Here is a 15,559-nt window from a genome sequence, read left to right on the forward strand (position 1 = left end):
TCATCTCTAATTTTTTCTTCTAGTATGTTTCCAATGAGGCGCTTGTCTTCCAGCTCACTGATTCTCTGTTCCATTTCTTCTGTTCTACTTTTTTTGTGCCTCCAGTGTGTTGGACACTTCTGCATTTCAGTCTTAATATTCTGGATTGTATTTTCATTCATTTAGGTTCTTTCCAGTACTGTGTTGGCTCTACCCTCTGTCTTATGAAGCATTTTTAAGTTCTTGTACCTCTTTATATTTTTAAGATTTTTTTTTACATATTTTTTTAATTATTTTGTGTGTGTGTACCAACAAATCAGATCTGACTGGTATAGGAGGAGATTGCCCCTCCTTTTCCAGCAGAGCATCTGGTGGATTCGAACTGCATGCAGCCTCTGGGATTGCAGTTATACCTCTTTATTTATAGTTTTAATTCTTTATTATATTTTTCATTTTCCTCCATAGTTGTTCAAGTTGCTCCTCAACAATTTAATTCTTCTGGTTCCTTGTCTCTAGGGTATTCACTCTCTTAATGCTTCCTTTGTTTCTTCCACCATTTGCTCCTCCTTCTGTAGCTATTCATATTAACTCTGCATCAACATATTTCTTCAGGTTCTCTGTGTCTAGGGTATTTGTTGAGTCTGCAATATGCTTTGCTTTTTTAAAAGATGGGTTATTTTGTTTTCGCATGATGTTTAAGGCTGCCTGCTGCTTTCTTGACATTATGTGACTCTTTCTTAGTAGATGTTAAGCTGTTAAAAGTGTTTAATGTCCCAAGAGAGGGTGATGTTCTGTGAAAGACCTGTATATTGGCGGTCCCCAAAGCAGGGAAAGTATTGTCCTCCAGAAACCAAGGTGGGTACACTCCTGTTCCCCTTGGCTTAAGATGTCCCAAGCCTTCTCCATCTGTTATAGTCAGGAGGTTTCAAGGGTGGAAGTATCTGAATCATAGAGCTCAGGGATGTATTGTCCTCCAGAAATTGAAGGAGAAACATTCCTATTTCTCTTGCCTTAAGAAATCCCATCATTGTTTGCTCTTATGAGTACAGTACTCCACTGTGAGTTGCTATACTGAAGTAGCTTTCTGGCTATTGTGATGCTTGAAGCTGTGCAACCAGTATTTTAATACTAGCAGATCAGCTAAGGTGGACAGATTACAGTAGAGGTTACAGACTGAGACAGACTGGGAAGAAGGACAGACCATCCACTTCTGAAATAACTAACCTTTGCAAACCCTATAAGCAAAAGAGGAATACTGTTAAGCATAAAACTAGAGGTAGAGCCCCTAGAGTGAAAAATATTAAAAATGAGGAGAAACAGCTGCAAATATCCAATAATTGGTACATGGAGAGTGTGAAGTATGAATGTAGGAAGACTTAAAGTTTTTAAAACCTTGTTTCCTGAAAGTAAGAAGGACTTGAAACACTTGTACAAGATCAAAGACTGTATAGCTTACAATATGAATTACATCTCAGCATCAAGAAAGCAAAGATCCTAACCACTGGGCCAGTGGGCAGCCATGATAAATGGAGAAAATAATGAAGTTTTAATTATTTCATCTTGCTTGGAGCCACAATAAATCAATCTACAGATTGCACTGGGAAAGCCTTCTGTCAGGGACATCTCCAAAGTACTGAAAAGCAATGATGTCAGCTTATAGACTGAAATGTGCCTGAGGGAAGCCACATCCTTCATCATGATGACATAACCTTGTTTGCAGAAAGAAAACAAGACTTGAAGCATTACTAAAGAATATAAAAGACTATATAGCCTTCAATATGGATTATATCTCAACATCAGGAACACAAAAAGCTACAAAATACTACTGTAGGAAACAAAAGATATCTAGATAAATGGGAAAATAGTTCATGGTCATGGATATGAAGAAGCAGTATTGTGAAAATACCAGTCCTACCAAAAAGCAATCCACAAGTTCAACATAATCAGAAACCAATCCCATTTTTTCAAGAAGATAGAAGAGGCAATTTCCAATTTTATTTGAAAAGGTAAGAGACCTTGAATCAACAAATCTCTACTGAAAAAAAAATAGAATCATTACATTTCCCAACCTCAAAACCTACTACACAGCTGTAGTAATCAAAACAACATGGTATTTTTCAATTAAAGACATAGATTAATTTAATTGAATTAAGAACTTAAAACCAATTGGTATTTCACAAGGAATAAAAATCTATTATATGGGGAAATGACAGCCTCTTTAACAAATGGTGCTGGCAAAACTGATCATCTACCTGAAATATAGTGAAACAAGAGACACAGAAACAACTCAAGATGACTCAGGAACCTCGGTGTGAAATTAAAAGCCGTATAAAATCACCAGAGGAAGCTCTGTTGGCCTAGTAGCAAAAAGCTGCGCTGCAACCCCAGAAGGCACTCAGTTTGAGTCCACTAGCTTCCCTGCAAGAAAAAGATGGGCAGTTTCCTCCCATGTGACTCTAAAAACCCACTGGAGGGTCAGCTGTAGGTCATTCCTGACTAAATGATGCACAACAACAACAACAATTATAAGAACAAAGTAGGAACAAATTTAGAACTCCTAGTCTACAGAATGACTATACTTCCAAACATAGTCAAAACTGCACAACCAGAGGGGATACAATCTATGAATGAGCCCTACAAAAACTTCTGTTGCTTGAAATGAAAGCCCACAGATTGGGGGAAAATATTTGACAAAGATATTTCTAATAAGGGACACTTAACTAAAATTTATACTACCAACAAGACAAAGACTGATAACCCAATTAAAAAGTGGGCAGAATATATGAAAAGGCTCTTCACCAAAGAGGATATTCAGAGTGCAAACACATGAAGCAATGCTCAAAAATAACTAACATTAGAGAGATGCATATCAAAACAATAAAGAGATATCCTCTCACCCTAACAGCAATAGCACAGTTTAACAGGACAGCAAACTACAAATGTGGGTGAGGGTGTGGTGAGATTGGAACTCTCATCCACTGCTGTTGGGGATGTAACATGAAACAACCAATACGGAAGGCAATTTGGCATTTCCTCAAAAAGTTGACAATAGAAATACCATTTCATCTAGCTATTATTCCATTACTAGGAATATATCCTAAGGAAGTTAGAGCTGGGACTTGAGCAAGTTTGTGTACAGCTATGTTTATTGCAGCATTATGCACAATAGCAAGGAGAAGGAAGCAGCCGTGTGCCTCTCACCAAATGAATGGCTGGAGCAACTGTGGTCTATTCACATAATAGAACACTGTGCAGCATTAAAAAAACAATGAAGAACTGTGAAACACTACATGGCATGGGTGAGTCTAGTGGACATTATGCTAAGTGAAATAACTCAGACCCAAAGGGACAAACACTGTAAGACTGTTATGATGAAAACAGGACAGTGTTTGGAGACGTGGTAAGGAGAACAAGAATGGAATATCTGGACAACGCATGCTGTAGGTTTTGGGGGATTCAAGCATTCAGCCTGGAAGAATGGACGATAGGTGTATATTGCAGCTAACAACTTGGAACAGGACAAGGATACCTGATCAGATGGGGTAGGGGGGAGGGAAGAAGAGAGGAGGAAAATGGTACAGGTCAGCAGAGATTAGTGGATAGGTGGGTGAATGAAGGAATCGGCAAGGTACAGAGAGGATTTGATGAGATGTTGTGATAAAGGGAAGCGATCAATTGTAATGAAAGTTGCAAAGCAAAATGTATATGAATGAAAACTAATTAAAAAGAATATGAAAATTAGTTCTAAAAGAAAAAAGTCCTTGCCGTTGAACTGATAGGCAACAGGATGGCAGATGGAGAAGATTGAAGTTGTCAACACCCATGGTTGCAGAAGTCAAGAAATCAAAAGGTGAAGGTGGGGAAGGGGGGAAATCATGGGGCCACAGAGTTTGGTAGGTGGAGGGGAGGGGGTGAAGGAAATAGGAAAGATCCAGTGGGGATCTGTAAAGACGAGGTAATAGTGGGCATAGCTCAATGATGATTAATTTAATATGACACAATGTATGGAAATGATCGGATGAAACACTATGTGAATGGGAGGTGGGAAGAAGCTAAAGATGTGTTGCATTGGGGGGATCTGCTGTCAAAGTGCTAAAAAGCAATGATGTCCATTCCTGAAAGGAATGGTCGACTAGGTATTACATGTATGACATTTAACAATCTGAAACAAGAAAAGCATTACACAGTGAATTGGGAGATGGGGAAGAAGGAAAATGTGTATGACTAAAAGCTAATCTCTTTGTAAACTTTCATTAAAATAACAATTTAAGAAGAAAAAAAAAAACTAAGATGTGTTTGATCCAAGCCCATAGTATTTTCAGTTGCTTCTTAGGCATCTGACAGTTGGAAAACTAATAAGGGTGACAAGAACCAATGCATCTGAGTTATGATGTTAGAGACTAATACTGAATACCCCGTGGACTGCCAAAAGAACAAACAAATCTGTCTTAGAGGCAGTGTATTCAGAGTGGTCCTGAGAGGCAAAGATGGTGAAACTTGGTCTCACTTTGGGCATGTTGTCAGGAGGTGGAGGTACCAGTCCTTAGAAAAAGACCTCATGCTGGGGAAGGTGGAGGATCAGAGAGCGTTGAAGGCTCTTAATGAAGATGGAGTGACATTACCAGTGAGCATGAGCATGTCGTAGACCAGGAGGGTGGGCTCCCGATCTGTTATCCGTAGGGTCCCGGTGAGTTGGAGTCAAGTAAATAACACCAAACCACCACATCAGAAGGGGCCAGTCCCTAAGATAGACGTCATGCTTGTCAAAATAAGTCTGGGATCAGGAGGAAAGCTTTGGATGAGAAGGATTGACAGCAGAGGCTGCAACAAAGGGCTCGAGCACAGCAGCAGTTGTGAGGGTGACACCAGACCAAGCAGCGTTTTGTTCCGTTAGACAGAGAGTCAGTTTAAGTTGGAGCCCACTTGATGACCCCTAACGGCAACAGCTAGCTCAGACAGGTGGCAAGCCTGACTTTAGAAGAAACTTGTCCAGGAGTTCTCAGAAGTCCCATTTACACACTCACCAGCAATACTTGAGAGTTGCAGTCATGCTACATCTTTACCAACATTTGGTATGATCAGTCCTTTGGATTTTCAGGCTAATATATGTAAGAGGGCTTGGGTGACATAGTCCGTAGAGAGTTGAGCTGCTAACACAAAGGCAGCACTTCTGTGACTGCTAGAATCCACCAATGGCTCTAATGTGGAGAGATAGGTGTGTGATGTACATCCTCCAAAACCTACTGGAGCGCCAGCTATGAGCCAGATCCTGCCCGATGGCAATGAGCTGGGTTGAGGTGAATGAATGACTAATGATTTGGTCAGGTTTTATATGCTTATTGACCATACACATATTTTATCTTATTCTAAATGGTTTGAGTTTCTAAAATTGAGTATTTTAATTTTATATTGCTGATTTTTAGGATCTTTATGTCTATTCTCCTAGCAGTCTATGGAGAATAGATTGCTAGAAGAACAAATGGGTTCATCCTTGAGAGGGTGAAGCCAGGCTGCTCCTTGGAGGGAAGGAATCTGAAGCTTCGTCTGACATACTTTGGGCATGTTTCAAGGAGTGTCCAGTCCTTGGAGAGGGACATTGTGCTTGGGGGGGTGGAGGGACAGTGCAAGAGAGGAAGATCCTTAATGAGATGGACTGATTCAGTGACTGGGGTAATGGAAATAGGTGTGTCAGAGACAATAAAGTTGGCTCAGGATAGAGCAGGGTTCAGCTACAAATCACAAGCGACTGGACAGCCCATAACAACAACGTATCTATTCTGGTTATTGTCAGACATATGTACTACAGTTATTTTTTCCTAATTTGTTGTTTATTCATTTTCATAATGTGTTTTTATGAGACATTTTTTTTCATTCCTAAGAAATACAATTTGTAGTTTTGTTTTTCCTTTTAAATGTGTCAATCTGTGGTTTATGATCCTTCCGAAGCGGCTGTGTAGTAAAAGAGTGAAGTTGTGTTTGTTTTCAGCTAATTGCTGCCTGCCAAAATGGAAGATGACATGAGCTTGCTCCTGGAAGAGGAGCCGGGTAGTCCCTACGATTCAGACAACAAACCTGAAGGCTCCCCCACAAGTAAGTTCAAGCAACAAAGAAGACAGGTGATGTGCTTCCTTGTTGCCCTTTAGTTCTCATCTTGCAGAGAAATTCCTTTTTTTTTTTTTTTTTAACTTTGTATGTTTCCTTTGAGTGGAAACTTAACATTAGACTTTACTTGAGTGAAAGACTCCAAACTTTGAAAGTGGCAGGCTATAGATTCCTGATTTCCTGTCCCTACTGAGAAATCTAATGCCATTTTTATCCTAATCATTTAGCTGTTAACCTATATTCCCCCCCCCTTCCCCAGGAAGCTTTTAGATTTTTAAAAACAATCAGTATCCAAATTTTTTATGATGTGACTTGATTTGAGTCAAATGCTGAGTGCTGGGTTGGCCATTTCAACTTGGAAACCCGTTTCTGTGGTCCCTGCTGCCCCTCCATCTGCCTGCAGTTCGTCTTGCAGCTTTTATAGCTTGTTAAATCCGTATCTCTTACTCACTTGTCTGCAAAGTCTCCATCTTCTTAACTTTTATTAGCTTCTCTTATCCTGTCTTTCCTCTTCTGTTCTCCTTCTCATTTGGGGATTTAAAGTTCCTTTTTAAAATTCCTCTCAGTCATTCTTATTGAGCTCTCTTTAGAGACTGGAGATAAAATTCAGCACACATAGTCTGCTAGAAGTCGGCTTGAAGGAAGCAATTCTCAAACTGTTTGATCTGAAGACTCCTTTACACCCTTGTGAAAAGAGAAGTGCAGCAATTGAATCGTCAGCATGTTTTCATCGAGGAGACTTCTTGTATAATGTTAACTGTGCCATGATATTGAAAATGTGAACTGAGCTTCCAAATAAAAAAAAAATTATTGAAGGTCCCACAGTTCTTTTGTTTATGAGGGCTAAATATTACTGTTAGAAATTAAATCTGAATTTTTTTTAAAAAGTTACTTATCTTAAGTAATAGTTAACCCATTACATGTAACACAAATGTTTTCTTTTTAATGAAAAATAGCCACATTTTCCACAACTAAAAAATTTAATGAACAGAGTAACAATATTTCTTTACTATTTGATCAGCAGACAACACAGGCTGGATTCTCTCATCTGCGTTTGCGTTCACATTCAGCCTGTTTAAGTAGCATTGTGGTCTCTGTGCCTTGTGGTCTCTGGAAAACTCCTCCATGTACACATATAATAAAGTGAGAGTGATGTGTCAGTATCATGCAAGTGGTTTTCTAACTCCACAAGTCACCTGAGTGCATCTAAGGCACTTCCTGGGTTTCCCTGGTAAGGGGCTCTGGTGGTGTAGTCTGTAGCGAGTTGCACAGCTAAACGTCATGCGTCTCTGGCAATTCAAATTCACCAACAGCATATTAGGGAAAAGCGGGGCAGTCTCTCCCCACTGTGGCTTACTGTCTCAGCAGCCCATTGGAGGGTCTCTATGGGCCGGAGCTGGAACTACCTCCACAGCAACGAGTTTGGGTTGCTATCATTGCTACCCATTTGGAGCAATTATGAAATGGGACTCACAGTTGTAATAGTAACAGAGCCAGGCTAACCTCATGAGGGATAGTGTGAATCAAGAGCAGCCAAGGCTGATTACTATGAGATCAGACATTCTTCCACTCTTTTTACTGATTCTGTGACAAGCCCTCTCTCCTATGGGACTCTCTACTCTTCTGGGTTCAGTAATCTGTTGCAATGGCCACAAAGAACTCACAGGCCATACTTACAGTTATTAATGGTTTGGGGTTTTTTTTATTCTGTACTAATTTATTTACAAAGTTTGAAAATACTGTTTTCACACAGGATCTTTCCCATTTCCTTCACCTCCACCCCATCAAATTGTGCAACCCTATAATACGAACTTTGATAAATTATAATAGTTATAGAAAGGCCTCAGGCCTTTTGTTCATAGAGTTGCTATGAGTTGTGCTTGACTCGACAGCAATCAACAACAACAACATGATTAACAACCTCCTCCCAACCCATTCTCGCCACTCTGCTTCCACCCTCCCTCCGCCACCTTGGATCTTCATATTCATCTTACAATAATGGTTGTATACAGTATTTGTCCTTATAGGACTGAGTTATTTCACTCAGCATAACACTCTCCAGTCCCTCCCAAGTTAGGTGGTGGTGGTGGTGGTGATTGTTAAATGTCGTTGAGTCGCAGGTGACTCATAGCGACCCTATGAAGGTGAGTCCTCGACACTTGGGTGCCTTTCATCTTCTCTCCAGGTTCATAGGGTTTCTGGAGGCAAGCTATTATGGAAGTGGATGCCACTTCTCCTTCCAAGCCCAAGTTAGGTAGTATTTTTTAAAAAAATCATTGGTCCTGCCTGCTCCTTGGTATGCCATTGTGTGAATGTACCATAATTTCTCAATCCATTCGATTGTGATTGGACATTTGGGCTGTGTCTATGTTCTTGTGATGGTGAATAACACTGCCATGAACATTGGTGTACCAATTTCCATTTGTGCCTCAGTTCTCGTTCTCTCAGGGTATATTCCACTGACTAGCTGGGTCATATGGAATTTCTATGTTCAGCTTTTTGAGGAGGGACCAAACTGCCTACCAGAGTGGTTGTACCATTGTACAATCCCACTAACAATGTAGAGTTTCTGTCTTACCACATCCTCTCCAACATGAGATGATTTGACTACCACTCAGAATCAGAATCAGCAAACATAGAGGCTGAGTCTCCCTAGATTCCCTCCTCTGGTGCAGAATAGCTCTGTCAGCTTCTTTTGGCCGAGCCGTCTGTCAGTGCTGGCTCTGGTGCATGGGCTCCTTCTGGGTCTGTCACCAGCAGCTCTCCTCCTGGGCCTCTCCAGGCCTGTGGCCATTTACAGTGTTACAGCTTTTCTAGAAGGTTCCTTACCTTTTCTTGCTCTCTGCTTTTCTTCCAGTTGCTTCTTATTTCTTTCTAATAAAATTTTTTAATTTGTGATTTTAACAAAAGTTTTCAGAAAAGTTAACTTTTCATTCATTCATTGTTGCATATTTTACCCTTTCTCCCTCCCTTCCCTATACCCCAGTTCACTTTAAAAAAATCATTCATTGTTGCACAATTACCTCCCTCTTCCCTTCTTTAGTCTACTTTGCAATATGCCTCTTATTCTGGGCTGTTGTTGTACATATAATGCCTAATTGTATATTCCTTTTAAACAGTTCTTTCCTTCACCTCTTTCAATGCAATGTTCATTATCTATGCACTCTTAATGACAACAAAAGCCAACAACAAAATCTGTGGGGCTGCCCATTTACATCCTGGTCAATTTCAAGGCGTCATTCTTCTCTTTGGAGTGAGAAAGGGCCACAGATAAACCAGTCCTCTTGGTTTTGTTTTTGTTTTCTTTATCATTAATTTTAATAAAAATTTACAGAGACTTTGGATTTCCATTCATTCATTGTTGCACTTTTCTCCCTGCCCACCCTTCCCCCACCTCAGTTCACTCTTCTCTTTGAAAAGTTAAACAAAAATTATTTTATTGTTTTACAATCCCTCCCCCCAGGTTCACTCTACTGTGCAGCCTTCATTCTGGACTCCTGTCATGACAAGAATACCCAATCACATATCCCTTTTAAACAGTTCTCTCCCTCATCTATTTCAATGCAGTATACATTATTTATCCCCTCTTTCTCAGTCTCCTCCCAACCCTGATGTCAGTCCCGTTTTACAACAGTGGCACCATGTAGTATTTGTCCTTTTGTGACTGAGCTATTTCACTCAGCATAATGTCCTCCAGGGTCACCCATTTTGAAAAATATTTCATTAGTTCCTTGTTTTTCAGTGCAGCATAGTATCCCATTGTGTGAATGTACCGCAGCTTCTCTATCCATTCGTTTGCTGATGGCAGTCCTCTTGTTAAGACATTCATTTGCATAATGAACTACCACCATAATTCCTGGAGGTGTATACCAATCAGAGGGCAGGCTTCTGCCCAGAAGCATTAGACCATCAGCTGCTTACACCTTACTCAGGAAGTGTCGTCAGTCAACCTGGATAAAACCAACACACCCTGTGGAGTAGAAAACCAAGACCTAGGTAACGTCAGGGCTTGAAGGCAGTACCTCTCAAGCTGTTTTACCAAGTAACCAAAGAGCTGTGTAAAGGAGCTCATTTCACCACAGAAACTGGTCCTAGAACTTCAAAACGAGCTTCTTTCTGTTATTGTAACTCTTGCTTTGGTTTCTAGGCAGCAGTAGGCCAGAGGATCCAGAGGTGGAGTTGGAAGATGTTCTTCATGATGAGAGCCACGTTCTGCTCGAATGCCGGTAATCCACCCAGGCTGCCCTGTGCTGCCCTCCTGTCAGCCCCGCAGCCGTGGGGTGGACTGCATGGGCCCCGGGAGAAGGGCTGGGGTCTGGTGGGTGCAGTACCAGCTGGTGACCTGCTTACCCTAAGGCTGGAGGAGGAACAACATGCAGATGCTGTGGAAACCACTGGCAAAGACAGAGCGCGGGCCCTGCACCTGAGGAGAGAGCTGAACCGCCTGGATATGGTGCACGAGGAGAAAAAGCTTTTCATTCAGAAAACAAGGTGTGAGCACTGGTTAGAGAGTGAGCTCTGAACCACCCAAACCTGGCAGACAGTGGTGACCCAGGGTTCTCACGCCCCTTTGGCCCAAGGTGTGACACCCCAGCAGTCTAGTCACCACGTGCTATGGCCTGGACTGGCTGCCCATACCCAATAGCACATGGGTTTTCTGCATCACAGGAATTAAGAGCATTTTGAGGGGTGGGAGGGTTTGCCTCTCCCTTTGTTCCATCTCCCATCTTTCTCTGGGAGAGCAGCTCCTGTCCTCTCCCTGAAATACTCTCCCCAGTTCTGCCAGCCCAGGACAGTAGGAGGGCTGCAGGCATCAGCACAGTCTATGGTGCGCCAGGCAAGGCCTGAATCAGCGTCCGGATACAGGACAGCATCACAGGGCCTCCTTAGTGCCTATCCATGGCATCTGCACTCAAATCAGGGGCCTTGTCACGTTCCCCACTTGATTAGGACTTGGCCCTAACCATGAGAATATCAAATATACAGAAAAGTAGAAGACAAACAGCCCAGCCCTCACTGGGTGCCACTGGCTGGAACCCTCTCTCTCTCTCTCTCTCTCTCCCTCTCTTTCTCCCCCCCCCACCCCCTCAGCAGTGTGTGTGTGTCTGTCTATCTGTCTGTTTCTTTCTCTCTCCTGCTTGCTTTCCTCTCTCTCAGTGTGTGGTCTTGCAGGTGATAGTTGTTGTTAAATGATCAGGTTGGCTTTTACTCATAGCACCGCTATGTACAACCAAGCAGATCCCCCCTCCCCCAGTCTTGTGCCTTCCTCAGGATCTCTGCTGTGTGTAAGCCCTAAACGCCACCACTGTGTCACCCCACTTCATTGAGGATCTTCCTCTTCTTCACGGACCCTCGACTTTTCCAAGCTCGATATCCCTCCCCAAGAGTGGACTCCTCCTAGAAACATAACCAAAGTAGGTGAGGCTTTTTAAACAAAGGATGTTATAGGTATAATTTTTTTTCTTATTATTTGAAAGCATGTTGCAGGCATCATGGTACTGTATACTCAAACACTTCAACACCCCCTAAAAATAAGAACCTTCTTCTGTGTAATAACTTTAGCACTGTTGCTGAACTTATAAAAATACTGGTGTTTCTCAAACAATTAACCTGAAGTTCCTGGGTGACATAAACAGTAGAGGAACTTGAGTGCTAAACAAAAGGTTGAAGATTCAAAACCATACAGAAGCACCTTGGACTTCTCAAAAATCAACCATTAGAGAGGGGGGGAAAATCACCCACCTGCTGGGATTCCCATTCTTTTCAATTCTAGCCATAATTTGTTATGATTCACACAGTTAAATGATTTTGCACAGTCAACAAAACAGATTTAAATATACACACATGAATTTCAAAATCCGTAATTCTCTTCAGACTGGAAGAGATCTATATTTGTTCCCATTCCAAAGAAAGGTGACCCAACTGAGTGTGGAAACTACAGAACAGTGTCATTGATTTCACATGCAAGCAAGATTCTACTGAAAATATCCAAAAACAATTAGGACAGCACATCAGCAGAGAACTGCCGGAAATCCAGGCTGGGTTTAGAAGGGGTCATGGTACTAGGGATATTGTTGCTGATGTTAGATGGATCTTGGCTGAAAGCAGAGAATACCAGAAGAATGTCTATCTGTGTTTCATTGATTATGCAAAGGCATTTGATTGTGTGGATCATAACAAACTGTGGCTGACTCTGAGAAGAATGAGAATCTCAGAACATTTAATTGTGCTAATGCGAAACCTATACTTGGACCAAGAGGCAGTAGTCAGAACAGAGCAGGGTAACACTGCATGGTTCAAAATTGGGAAGGGTGTACGCCAGGGATGCATCCTGTCTCCATACCTTTTCAACATGTATACAGAGCAGATTATCCGAGAGGCTGGGCTCTATGAGGAGAATTGTGGCATCAGGATTGGTGGAAGATCTATTAACAATCTGCATTATGCAGATGACACAACCCTGCTTGCTGAAACTGAGGAGGACCTCATGCACTTGCTGCGAAGGGTCAAGGACTGCAGACTTCAGTATGGACTGAGGCTCAATGTCAAGAAGACAAAGATTCTCACCACTGGACCAATTGGCAGCGTCAGGATGGATGGCGAAGAGATTGAGATTGTTCACAGCTTCAGTTTGCTCGGCTCCACAGTCAATACTCTTGGCACCAGCAGTCAGGAAATCAAAAAGCGTATCGCGATGGGAAAGTCTGCTGTTAGGGACCTCTCTAAAGTACTCAGGAGCAACAGTGTCTCTCTGGAGACTAAGGTGTGCCTGATACAGGCCATGGTATTTGCAATCGCTTGTTATGCATCAGAGAGTTGGACAATGACTAGGGAGGACAGAAGGAGAGTGGATGCCTTTGAGCTGTGGTGCTGGAGAAGAGTACTGAATGTACCATGGACTGCCAGGAAAACAAACAGATTCATCTTGGAGAGGATTAAACCAAGCTACTCCTTGGAGGCAAGGATTCTGGGGCTTCGTCTGACATACTTTGGACATGTTGCCAGGAGGGACGGGTCCTTGGAGAGGGACATCATGCTTGGGAGGGTGGAGGGACGGCACAGGAGGGGAAGACCCTCTATGAGATGGATTGATTCGGTGACTGGGGTAATCGGGATGGGTGTGTCAGAGGCAGTGCAGTTGGCACAGGATAGAGCAGGGTTTAGGGCTGTTGTGCATAGGGTTGCTACGAGTCGCAAACGACTCAATGGCGCATAACAACAACAACAATTCTCTTCATGCAATGCCTCTATATAGACCGAAAAACAGTTGTCTGAACAGAACAAGGGAACACTGCCTGGCTTACAGTTAGAGAAGGTGTGCATCTGGGAGTGTCCTTTCTCCATACCTACTCAGTCTGTATGCTGAGCAAAGCATTCAAGAAGCTGCACTAGATGTGGCATCGGGAAGAATGAGGCATCAGGATTGGAGGAAGATTCATCATCACAGGTTGATACCTGTGTTAGGTAGATAATTCAACCTTTCCTGCAGAAAGTGAAAAAATCTTGAAGTGCTTACTGCAGAAGAATAGAGACCTTCCGTACGGGTTACACTTCAGCACCAAGAACACAAAAATCCTCACCACTGTACCAACAGGCAACAGTATGATAGATGGAGAAAGATTAAAGTTGCCGACTATTTTTGTTTACTTGAAGCCAATGTCGGCATGCATGGTAGCAGCAGTCAAGAAATCAAAAGACTGGAATATAACAATGGAGAAACAGGCTAAGCTTGGATATTCCTTAAGAGCTGTCCACCAAGCGTGCACAGATGTATGCATGAACCGGGAAGGGTGGTTGGCTTGAGAGGCAGGAAGTCATGATAACCCTGCCTTGCTGACTTGGCTCCGTGCGGAGGGCTGAGAGGAGGAAGCCACAGATCTGGGAGGCAGGGAGAAGTGTGGACTCCTGAGTTTGTGACCAATGCCCATTTGAACCTAGCCACAGGTGGCTGAGGTTGAGTTGACCAGAACCCAACGAGATGAGGAGAGGATGATCTGTGCTGTGAGCCAAGGTCAGTGCTGCAGCCTAATGGCTGGCTCCGATCTGGACTTGGCTTGTGGCTGCAGATGCTCAGAGTTTCCAAGTTGAACCGAGGATCCTGCAAGAAAAGGGACAGCTTGTTCCCTCAAGGTAGTGGCTTGTCAGGGATGGGCAAATCAGAAATTGGCTATCTAAAATGGGGATATTACAGAGCTCTGGTGGCCTAGTGGCAAGAAGCTGCCCTGCAATCCCAAAGGCATACGGTTTGAATCCACCAGATACTCCACTGGAGAAGGAGGGGAAATCTCTTCCTATGCCGGTCGGATCCGACTCGACAATACACACAAGAAAAAAAAGGAATATTAAGGCATGAGCCATGAAGTAGCTGACTTATACACTTTCACAAATATAGTTCTTAGTAAGGTGATTGTAAGGGGGGAACCCCACGATATATACCAATGAATATAAAGTAAATGAAAGATTATATAAAACACAATGTACATGTATGAAACACAATGTATATTAACGACAAAAATATTAATAAAACAGATATGTTGCATTGGAGAAATCTGCTGCCAAGGACTCACCCCCAGTGTTCTTAAAAGCAAAGATGTCATTTTAAAGACTAAGGTGCACCTGATCCAAGCCATGTCCTTTTCAGTTGCTTCCTATGCCTCTGAAACCTGGACAGTGCATAAAGAAGGCTGAGGTGTGCCTGATCCAGGCCATGGTCTTCGCAATTGCTTGCTATGCATCAGAGACCTAGACGATGACAAAGGATGACAGAAGAAGACTTGATGCCTTTAAGGGCTGTGGTGCTGGAGAAGGGTATTAAATATCCCATGGATGGCTAGGAGAACAAGCAGGTCCATCCTGAAGAGGGTGAAACCAGGCTACTTCTTGGAGGCAAGGATTTTGAAGCTTCGTCTGACATATTTTGGGCATGTTGCAAGGAGGGACCAGTCATTGGAGAGGGACATCATACTTGGAAGAGTTGAGAGACATTGCAAGAGAGGAATACCATGGTTGAGATGGATTGACTCAGTGACTAGGGTGATAGCAGTGGGTGTGTCAGAAACAATGAGGTTGGATCAAGATAGAGCAGAGTTCAAAACTGTTGCACTTAGGGTCTCTATAAGTCGCAAGCGACTCAACAGCACATAACAACAGCAATAATAAAAACCAGTGCCTTTGAATTGTGGTGTTGGGGAAGAACATTAAATATATCATGGACGCCACCAAAACAAATCTGCCTCGAAGGAAGTACAATCGGAATGCTCCTTAGCGGCAAGGATGGTGAAACTTTGTCTCATCTATTCAGGGCGTCTTTTCAGGAGAGGCCAGTCCTTGGAGAGGGACATCATGCTGGGAATGTCAGGGGGTCAACTAAAGAGGAGAAGACCTTCAGCAAAATGGATTTTTTTTTAAATTGTGTGTGTGTGTGTGTGTGTGTGTGTGTGTGTGTGTGTGTGTGTGTACCGTCAAATCAGATCTGACT

At 42.6% G+C, this 15,559-nt stretch overlaps 1 pseudogene; it reads left to right on the plus strand.

Annotated features, from left to right (window-relative positions):
- Positions 1–5,984: 5,984 nt before the first annotated feature.
- Positions 5,985–15,559, plus strand: part of LOC102845956 — a 99,503-nt pseudogene continuing 89,928 nt past the window's right edge.

This window comes from Elephantulus edwardii, unplaced genomic scaffold, assembly GCF_000299155.1.
Source record: "Elephantulus edwardii isolate Elephantulus edwardi_28Jun2011 unplaced genomic scaffold, EleEdw1.0 scaffold00045, whole genome shotgun sequence".
NCBI lineage: Eukaryota > Metazoa > Chordata > Mammalia > Macroscelidea > Macroscelididae > Elephantulus > Elephantulus edwardii.